This window comes from Callorhinus ursinus, unplaced genomic scaffold (genome assembly GCF_003265705.2).
Source record: "Callorhinus ursinus isolate GAN/ISIS: 27379988/994484 unplaced genomic scaffold, GSC_fseal_2.0 scaffold12, whole genome shotgun sequence".
Lineage (NCBI taxonomy): Eukaryota > Metazoa > Chordata > Mammalia > Carnivora > Otariidae > Callorhinus > Callorhinus ursinus.
In genome coordinates, this window is record NW_027397074.1 from 224356 (window position 1) to 235885 (window position 11530).

General features: G+C 37.1%; 1 long non-coding RNA gene across 2 annotated transcripts in view; it reads left to right on the plus strand.

Moving 5' to 3' along the window:
* The window catches only part of LOC141373828 (uncharacterized), a 110698-nt gene extending 99883 nt beyond the window's left edge, over nucleotides 1–10815 (plus strand). For both annotated transcript variants that reach the window (XR_012380162.1, XR_012380161.1), the window contains exon 3: nucleotides 8110–10815. This is a non-coding gene — a long non-coding RNA (uncharacterized lncRNA). The remainder of the gene's footprint in view (nucleotides 1–8109) is intronic.
* The last annotated feature ends 715 nt before the right edge of the window (nucleotides 10816–11530 follow it).

Consider the following 11530-nt stretch of genomic DNA (forward strand, 5'->3'; position numbering starts at 1 on the left):
AACAAACTGAGTGTTACTGGAGTGGTTGGGGGTGGGAGGGATGGGGTGGCTGGGTGATAGACATTGGGGAGGGTATGTGCTACGGTGAGCGCTGTGAATTGTGCAAGACTGTTGAATCACAGATCTGTACTTCTGAAACAAATAACGCAACATATTTTAAGAAAAAAAGAAGAAGAAGATAGCAGGAGAGGAAGAATGAAGGAGAGTAAGTCAGAGGGGGAAATGAACCATGAGAGATGACGGACTCTGAAAATCAAACTGAGGGTTCTAGAGGGGAGGAGGGTTGGGGGATGGGTTATCCTGGTGATGGGTATTAAAGAGGGCACATTGTGCATGGAGCACTGGGTGTTATGAACAAACAATGAATCATGGAACACTACATCAAAAACAAATGATGTAATATATGGTGATTAACATAACAATAAAAAAATTTAAAAAAATATGAAGAGTTTCTTTGCTCTGGACTTGGAGCTTATTAGCACATATTACAAAACATCAATTAACTTTTAACCTTTGGAAGGGACTAGATAAATATTTTACCAAGTGCTTAGAAATGAATTTCTCTATTTCCAATCTCCCATTTCTTCAGATATATGAATCCTATATACATGTTCGTAGAAGCAGAGCAACTAGACTGAAAATCTAGTGTGGAAAGAATAACAAAATTCCATAATTCACATAATTGGTAGTAGATTCTGGAACTTTTTTGGTAAATTCATTACACTTCTATGCATCACTTCTAAGTCTAGCTTCTGTTAAATTCTGCCCCATGCCTCATTCCTTAAATCATGAGTATGGATTGAGAGGGAGAGAGAGAGTTTATTTTTGTAGACTCACCCCGTGAATGGGATTGGGTCTGTTAATTATGTTGCTCTTTCCATCCAAAGAGGCAAAAGAAAGATTTCAATGATGCTTACAGGATGTTTATGACATTATGAATACCTGTATTTGCAGTGCAAGATAGGATGCGGAGCACACCATTTCCTTTGGACCCAGCAGTATGGCTGTTATAGACAGACACAAGCCTAACAGTTTTTCTGTTGGTTTTCTGCAGCCCCAATCTAATGTTTCATTCTTCTGTCCTTGCTTATTTTATCCTCATTAGGTTCACAGAGAGTTTAAACTCATTCCCCACCCAGAAACCCACAGGAATCAGGCAAATGTGTTTTGATGGATTTTTGTAGTTTCCTTTCAGATCCAGATGTTGGACAGCAGCCATCTTAGTAAAAACACTTGCTGCATGAGGCAGGTTAAAAAGGGAAGGAAATCTGAAGAAGATATCAATTGGGAGAAACCTATGTTCAGATAGAAACAAATTAAAATTTTTATTATTTACTAGATAGTAATAACTCAAAATTTGAAGTCTATAATCCCTGGAAGTGACATTGATTTCCACTTACCAAGGCTGACCTGGCTTCAGCCACTGCTGAGAACTCAGTCAGCCAGCGGCAGGGATACGACCCCGATATGACATCATGTACTGAGTTGACTGTGTGTTGAAAAAAAAAAGGAAATAATTAGATTTTTGTAAGATTACTGGACCCTGCCTCTAGAACTGATATCAATTCAAGGAGATTCAGAATGTCACGGTGGTCCACCAGTGAGAGCAGAGGCTTATGGAGATCAAGATGATCAATGGAATTTCAGCTCAAGTCTCTCTCAAAGTGGGTACAAGTAGGTCCCTGAACTCATCCTCTCGTTATTTCCCCAGTTCCAGAAAGCATAATTGGAATAATAGGCATACTTAGCAAGTAGCAGAATCCTCAGCAGTTTCAAATATTAGTGGTATTAAAATTGCCTTGAAGGCTTATTCAAATGCAAATTGCTGTGTTTCTGGCCCAGTAGGGCAGGGGTAGGGATTCAAGAAGTTGCATTTCCAACAAGTTCCCAAGTGATGCTGCTGCTGCTGATAAGGGGCCATTCTTTGAAAGCCACTGATTTAAGCCATGATAATGATTAAATATTTTACTTTTAATTTCTTGCCATAAATATTAAAGACTACAGAGATGCTGTATGGGTCAAAGAAAGGTGTTGTGAGGGTCTGGATGGATCAGTATAAGCATCCAGCCAATATAAATGATGAGATAATTTGGACACTATATCTATAGATACAAAACCAATGAGGGAAATCTGCACAATTCAGGAATTAATGTTTAAATTTTGTTAAGAGAGCTCTTACTAAGTTTGAAGTAAACGAAACTTTTTTCAGCCTTTCATTCTTTTCTGCAATGTGAAGATCATCTGAAATCAGATGAACTAGAAGTGGAAATTTTTAATATAGTATATTATAAAGTATTTTCAGTAAGAGTTTGATAAAGAACTATGTAGTAGTTTCTTAGGGTTGCCATAACAAATTACCACAAACTGCTTGGCTTAAAACAATGTAAATTTATTCTCTCACAGTTATGAAGTCCAAAAGTCTGAAATCAATATGTCAGCTGGGCCATACTACCTCTCAAGGCTTTAAGAGTGAATCCTTGTGAGTCTCATTAGCTTCTGGAGGCTCCAGGCATTCCTCGGCTTGTAGAAACATAACTCCAGTCTCTGCTTCTGTCTTCACATGGCATTCTTCTCCCTGTGTTCCCGAGTCTTCTCTTCTTACAAGTACACTTGTCATTAGATTTAGGGCCCACCCAGTTAATCCAGGATAACCTCATCCTTTACCTAATTACATTTACAAAGACTCTTTTTCCAAAAAAGGTCACACACATGGATTCTGGGGTTAGGGCTTGGACACATAATTTTAGGGGCCATGTTCAAACCATAACTCATGAAGGAATCCTTTCTACCTGATTTATTGTTCACTAAAGTTTCACATATTTGGAATTTTAAGAAACAGAGTGGGATGTACATTTGTAGGCAAACTGCTATGAAGCTATCGAAAAAAAGCAATGATGATGGTTTTCACACCATTCTTTTATTGGGAAACACCTTTGTTACATCTTACTGAGGCAGAACAAGAGCAAAACCTTGTGTGGTAGATTGTAAAGTACGCTATCAGTGATTACTCCCATCCCGGTAAAAGAGGAGCCTCTTTCTTCCCTTGAATTTAGGTTGGCTCTTTGACTTGCTTTGATCAGCCAAATGTGGCAGAAATTCTTTGATATGATTTTATGGGCATAGGTCTTAAGAAGCTTTGCAGCATTCATTTTTACATTCTTGGATGCCAGCTATGATATAAAAAAAAGTCAAATACACTGCAAGAAAGAGAAACCACATGAAAAGAGAGAGGCATTGGAGGAAAAGAGATTATAAACAGAGAAAAAGAGGGACGGGGTGCTTGGGTGGCTCAGTCGGTTAAGTGCCCAACTCATGGTTTCACACAGGTCATGATCTCAGGATTGTGAGATTGAGCCCTGCGTCAGGCCCTGCAGAGTGTGGAGCCTGCTTAAGATTCTCTCTCCCGGGCGCCTGGGTGGCTCAGATGGTTAAGCGTCTGCCTTCGGCTCAGGTCATGATCCCGGGCTCCTGGGATCGAGTCCCGCATCGGGCTCCCTGCTCCTTGGGAACCTGCTTCTCCCTCTGCTTCTCTCTCTCTCTCCCTCTCTCTCCCTCTGTTTCTCATGAATAAATAAATAAAATCTTAAAAAACCAAAAAGATTCTCTCTCCCTCTCCCTTTGCCCTTCCCCCTCTAAGGGCACATGCACACACTCTCATAAAAAAAAAAGAAAGAAAAGGAAAGAAAAGAAAAAAGAAAAGAAAGAGAAAAAAGAAAAAGAGGGATGGCCAGCCCAGTCCCTTCCAGGCAGTTGGAATCATGTGAGTTAAGCCTTAGCTGAGCTGCCCTTATCAAAATTACATGGCACCAAGAAGAGCTGTCACTGCCAAGTACTGCTCAAGTTACAGAATTATAAGCAAATAAATAATCATATGCAACAGTAGACAATTGAAACAGTTTGTTTTAGGATATAGAGAAAGTAAAACTCCCTTACTGTGAAAAAATTCATTTTACTTTTTATTGTTAAAAACTTTTTCAAAAGCATCAAATGACTGTTTTCTGATTTTCTAGTTTTTTCTTTTTTTAATTTAAATTCAATTAATTAACATATAGTATATTATTAGTTTCAGAGGTAGAGTTCAGTGGTTCATCAGTCTTATATAATACCCAGCGCTCAATACATCACATGCCCTCCTTAATGTCCATCACCAGGTTACCCCATACCCCACCTCCTCCCCTCCAGCAACCCTCAGTTTATTTCTTATGATTAAGAGTCTCTTAAGGTTTGTCTCCCTCTCTGATTCCACCTTGTTTTATTTTTCCCTCTCTTCCCCTGTGATCCTCTTTTGTTTCTTAAATTCCACACATGACTCAGATCATATGATAATTATCTTTCTCTGATCGACTTACTTCGCTTAGCATAACACCCTCTAGTTCTAGCCACGTCATTGCAAATGGCAAGATTTCATTTTTAATGGCTGAATAGTATCCCATTGTGTGTGTATATAGAAGATGTGGTATATCTTCTTTATCCATTCATCTGTATATGGACATCTGAGCTCTTTCCATAGTTTGGCTATCATTGCTGCTATAAACATTGGGGTACAGGTGCCCCTTCAGATCACTACATTTGTATCTTTGAGGTAAATACCTAGTAGTGCAATCACTGGGTTGTAGGGTAGCTCTTTTTTCACTTTTTGAGGAACCTCCATACTGTTTTCCAGAGTGGCTGCACCAGCTTGCATTCCCACCAACAGCATAAGAGAGTTTCCCTTTCTCTGCATCCTCAGCAACATCTGTCATTTCCTGACTTGTTAATTTTAGGCATTTTGGTCAGTGGGGGAGGTACTCATTGGGTTTTGATTTGTATTTCCCTGATGCCAAGTGATATTGAGCATTTTTTCATGTGTCTGTTGGCCATATGTATGTCTTCTTTGGAGAAATGTCTGCTCATGTCTTCTGCCCATTTCTTTTTTTTTTTTTCTTTTAAAGATTTTATTTATTTGAGAGAGAGAGACAGAACATGAGTGGTGTGGAGGGGCAGAAGGAGAGGGAGAAGCAGACTCCCTGCTGAGCAGGGAGCCCAACATGGTACTTGATCCCAGGACCCAGAGATCATGACCTGAACCGAAGGCAGATGCTTAACCAACTGAGCCACCCAGGCACCCTTTCTGCCCATTTCTTGATTGGATTATTTGTTCTTTGGATGCTGAGTTTGATAAGTTCTTTATAGATTTTTGGATACTAGCCCTTTATCTGATAAGACATTTGCAAATATCTCTAGTTATTTCTGTCACAGTTATTTATTTTGCCATGAGCTGAAGTGGTAAGACCTGAGAGGGTCAGTAAATAACTTGGTAAGAAGGGGAAGTTGTCAGACAGAGGAGGACGTATTACTCCTTTCTACCATTTTGCTTTTGCTAGGAATGGTTAGGTGACTGTGAACATATTAGAAATAGAGACATATTGGAGATAGAGAAGTACATGAAAATAAAGTTGTAAAGAAGTTGAGCCTAGTTGAGAACATTAAATTTCAACCCAAGGAATTTTGACTGGACATAAAGAGACATTTCATGTGATGGATTTGCAAAATATGTTAAGAAAGTTGAAGACTTTCACTTTCAGACTGGCATTCAATGTCTTCCCACTGCTCACCAATTAATCTGTATTATGGAGGTGAGGGTACCGAGTGGGAAGCCATTGCAGTGATCAAAAACTAGGATAGACATTAGAGATAAACTGTAAATGAGAGAGCCAACGAAGAACTAATGAACCACAACTTCCTGCACATTTTTCCATTAAAATGGGTTTTCTGTTGCTTGCAGGCATTATGAGCAGCAATCCTTGATAATAAAGGAAAATAGCAATGGAAGCTGCAGATGTAGGAAGCCAGTTAAGGAACCAGCTATAAAGGCTAGTTTTAATCATATTGAACTTAGGTGGCATCTAAACATTAACAGATGATTATGAAAGGAAAAGGAAAAAATATATGTGTATACATTTTGAATTCACTTTCTCTTTAATGCAGAACAATATAGCAGAGGGGCTTAAAAAATGAGATCTGGAGGATAACCAGGTTGTAATTCTGGCTCTAATATTTAAATCTGAGGTATTAAGAAAGTTACCATCCTGTTGTTGAATCAGTTTTCTCATCTGTACAATGGAGATAATAAAAGAACTTATCCTCCAGGATTGCTGTGATGACTAAATGGGCTAATATATATAAGGCATTTAGAACAACATCTGGCACATAATACCTGTCGTATAAATGTTAACAAATAATTATAAGACAGTTGCCTTGCTGATATCCATGCTCCCCCTTCTTTTTTAGCAACAGAAATCCTGCATTTTTAGGGGTGGCAATGTTCTCAATTAAAAGAAAAACTACATTTCCAAATCTCCCTTATAGATATGGATGACAAATGATCTGTAAAGGGAGCTGTTGGGTATAACTTATGAAATTTCTTTAAGAGGGCTAATTCAGGTATTTGGAATAATTTTTAATTATCCTTTTTCTCCCTTTTCCTTTCATGGAATAAATATATTATGACTGGAACTATCGGAACCCTCTTGGACCATGAGGGAAAGACCAAAAGAGCAGAACCTTTGATTCTGATATCTTTGAATCACTGAATCATGCCAGCAAACATTTTCAATCCTTGTTAGACTTCTCATTACATAAGAAAAATATAGATGTAAACCCTTGTGCATTTAAGTCACTGGAGACAGATCTCTTTTAATGTCTAACTTAATTCCTAATTGATAATGTATTACTATGAATGAAATGTCTAATTAAGAAATAATTGCCTTAGAAGAATGAAAGTAAATGGATCCAAAGGCAATGTGTCATGAAAGCCAAAAAAGAACAATATTTCCAAAAGGAGGGATTTATCTTAAATACATGTTGTAGTGACTTGCTTCTAGATGTTAGTTGTAATCTCCAAGGTAACCATGTACTAAAAAATATGCAAAAAAAAGGAAATGAGGAGAGAATCAAAGGTTACACTAAAAAAATTAGGATGAAAAAAGGCAGTGTTGGAGGATTTGAGTCACAAAAAAGATATGAGACATATAGAACACAAATAGCAAAATGGCAGAAGTAAGTCTTTATCTGGAATCACTTTAAGTGTAAATAGATTAAACCAATCAATTAAAAAAGATTGGCAGAATGGATTGAAAAAATCATCTCTTGTGCTTGGAGATAACTATGTTCCATACAAATAGTACCCAAAAGAAAGCAGGATGGCTATGCTAATATCAGACAAAATAGACTTTAAAGTCAAAAATTGTTGCAAGCGGCAAATAAGGATATTATCTAGTAAGATAAAGGTCAAATCATCAAGAAGACATAATAACTATGAACATATATGCATCAAACAATAGAGCCTCAAAATATGTAAAACAAAAGAGCAGAATTTAAGACAGAAATAATTCTACAATATTAGCCGGAGACTCCATATCCCACTTTCAATAATGGACAGGAACAATGGATAGAAATGTACAATTACAAAAACTGACTCAAGAGGAAAGAAATAGAAAATATGAACCTACCAATAACAAGTAAAGAGATTGAATGAGTAATCAGACTTTCCAACAAAGAAAAGCATAGTATTAGATGGCTTCACTGATGAATTCTACAAAACATTTAAAGAATTAACACCAGTCCTCAAATTGTTCCAAAACCTAGAAGAGAAAGGAATACTTCCTAACTTGCTCTGTGAGGCCAACATTATTCTAATACCAAAGCCAAAGATATTAACAAAATAGAAACTGCAGACCAACGATTCTTATGAATATAGATGCCAAAATCAAATATAGTTCCCCAAATATGCTGACTAATGAACTGAATCCAACAGCATATTGAAAAAGACCAAGTGGGTTTTATCCCAGGAATGCAAAGGTATTTCAATATAGGAAAATCAACCAGTGTAATATATATTACATTAATATAACAAAGGGAAAGCTTATATGATCATCTCAATCAATGCAGGAAAAGTATTTGACATAATTCAACACCTTTTCATGATAAAAAGAAAGAAAAACACTTAGAAAACTAGGAATAGAAGGGTAATTTTTCACGGTGACAAGACACAAGATGACAATAATACCACAAGCTATAAATTCAGTACAATGCCTATCAAAATTTCAATAATCTTTTTTTTTTTTGCAGAAATGGGAAAGCTGTTGTTCAAATTCGTGTGTAATTTCAAGAGGCCCTCAAAAGTCAAGACAGTATTGAAAAAGAAGAACAATATTAAGGGTCATACTTCACAATTTCAAAATCTACTACAAAGCTACAATAATCAAGACTGTGTTACTGGCATAAATATGGACATATAGACCAGTGGAATAGAATTTAGAGTACAGAAAACAATCCAAATATAAATGATGAAACAACCTAATATATATAAGTAGTAAATATAAGTGCTAAAACTGTAAAACTCTTAAGAGAAAACTTAAGAGTAAATCTTTAGATTTAGGGGTGCCTGGGTAGCTCAGTCGTTAAGCATCTGCCTTCAGCTCAGATCATGATCCCAGGGTCCTGAGATCGAGCCCCACATCAGGCTCCCCGCTCCACGGGAAGCCTGCTTCTCCCTCTCCCACTCCTCCTGTTGTGTTCCCTCTCTCGCTGTCTCTCTCTGTCAAATAAATAAACAAAAATCTTAAAACAAAAACAAAAACAACCTTGGATTTGGCTAGCCAAAACAATCTTGAAAAAGAACAAAGCTAGAGGTATCACAATTCGAGATTTCAAGTTATAACACAAAGCTGTAGTAAAACAGTATGATATCAGCACAAAAATAGGCACATAGATCAATGGAATAGAATAAAAAGCCCAGAAATAAACTCACATTTATATGGTCAAATAATCTTTGACAGAGGAGGCAAGAATATGCAAAGGGAAAGAAGAGAGCCTCTTCACCAAATGGTGTTGAGATAACTGGACAGCTACATGCAAAAGAATGAAACTGGAACACTTTTTTACACCATACACAAGGATAAATTCAAAATGGATTAAGTACCTAAATGTGAGACCTGAAACTATAAAAATCCTAGAAGAGAGCACAGACAATAATTTCTCCAACGTCAATGCAGCAACTTTTTTCTAGATATATCTCTTGAGACAAGGGAAACAAAAGCAAGACTAAACTATTGGGACTACATCAAAATAAACAGCTTCTGCACAACAAAGGAATCATCAGCAAAACTAAAAGACAGCCTACTGAATGGAAGAAGATATTTGCAAATGACATCTCTGTGAAAGGGTTAGTATCCAAAATATGTAAAGAACTATAACTCAACACACAAAAAACAAATAATCCAATTTAAAAATGAGCAGAAGATGTGAACAGACATTTCTCCAAAGAAGACATCCAGATGGCCAACAAATGCATGAAATGGTGCTCAACATCACTCATCATCTAGGAAATTCAAATCAATGAGATATCACCTCACACCTTGTCAGAATGGCTAAAATAAAAAACACAAGAAACAACAAATGTTGGAGAGGATGTGGAGAAAAAGGAGCTGTTGTGCAATGTTGGTGGGAATGCAAGCTGGAGCAGCCACTGTAGAAAACAGTGTGGAGGTTCCTCAAAAAGTTAAAAATGGAACATGATCCAGTAATCACTCCACTGGATATTTACAAAAAAATACAAAAACACTAATTCAAAAGGACACATGCACCCCTATGTTTATTGCAGCTTTAGTTAAATACCAAAATCATGGAAACAGCCCGTGTCCATCAATAAATGAATGGATAAAGATAAAAATATATATGTTATATATTTATTATATGTATTATACACACTACATCAGACACACACACACACACACGTGTGTGTGTATAAATGGAATACTCTTCAACCATAAAAAAGAATGAAATCTTGCCATTTACAACAACATGGATGGAGCTAGAGAGAGTATCATGCCAAACAAAACAAGTCAGTCAGAGAAAGACAAATACCATGTGATCTCACTCATGTGTGGAATTTAAGAAACAAAACAAATGAGTAAAGAAAAAAAGAGATAAACCAAAAAACGGCCTTTTAACTAAAACTAGCCTTTTACAGGGAAGGGGGCATGGCAGATGGGCGAAATAGATGAAGGGCATTAAGAGTTATACTTATCATGATGAGCACTGACTAATGTATGGAATTGTTGAATCACTATATTGTACACCTGGAACTAATATAATGCTGTATGTTAACTATACTGGAATTAAAATTAAAAACTTAATTTAAAAAAAAGTACAGAAGAACAAAAAAAAAGCACCTTGGCTTTGGCAGTGGATCCTTGCAGATGATACCAATAGCATACACAACAGAAGAAAAAAATAGATAAATTGGACCTTAAGAAAATTAAAAACTTTTGTGCACCAAAGAACATCATTAAGAAAGTAAAAAGACTACTTACAGAATAGAAGAAAATATTTACAAATCATATATCTGATAAGTATCTGATAAGGCTCTAGTATCCAGAGTATATAAAGAACTCCTACATCTCAACAACAAAAAGATTAGCAACCCAATTTTAAAAATATGCAAGACGGGGGCACCTGGGTGGCTCAGTCGTTAAGCGTCTGCCTTCGGGTTAGGTCATGATCCCAGGGTCCTGGGTTCGAGCCCCGCATTGGGCTCCCTGCTCGGCGGGAAGCCTGCTTCTCCCACTCCCCCTGCTTGTGTTCCCTCTCTCGCTGTCTTTATCTCTGTCAAATAAATAAAAAAATCTTTAAAAAAATATGCAAGACAAACCATGAGAGACTATGGACTCTGAAAAACAAACTGAGGGTTCTAGAAGGGAGGGGGGTCGGGGGATGGGTTATCCTGGTGATGGGTATTAAAGAGGGCACGTTCTGCATGGAGCACGGGGTGTTATACTCAAACAATGAATCATGGAACACTACATCAAAAACTAATGATGTAATGTATGGTGATTAACATAACATAATAATAAAAAAATAAAAAATAAATAAAATATGCAAATGACTTAAAATGACATTTCTTCAGAAAAGATACACAAATGGCCAACAAGCACATAAAAAAGTATTCTACATCATTAGTTATTAGGGAAATGCAAGTGAAAAACCACAATGAAATACCTCTTCACACCCACTAGGATGACAATAATTAAGAAAAGAGAAAATAAGTGTTGTCAAGGAGCTAGAGAAAATGGAACACTTGTACATTGTTGATAGGGATAAAAAATGGTGCAGTCACTGGAAAGTAGTTTGGTGTTTCTTGAAAAAGTTAAACATAGAATACATGATTTCACAATTCCTCTCCTAGCTATTTATCCTCTCAAATTGAAAACATGTACTCAGGGACGCCTGGGTGGCTCAGTCAGTTAAGCATCTGCCTTTGTCTCAGGTCATGATCCCGGGGTCCTGGGATGGAGCCCTGTGTCAGACTCCCTGCTCAGCAGGAAGCCTGCTTCTCCCTCTTCCTCTGCCTGCCGCTCCCGCTGCTTGTGCGCTCTCTCTGTCAAATAAATAAATAAAATCTTTAAAAAAGAAAGAAGAAGAAGAAGAAGAAAGAAAACAAGTACTCAAAGCAGAGGACCATAATTAAGGTTGAGCAAGGGGGTTAAGC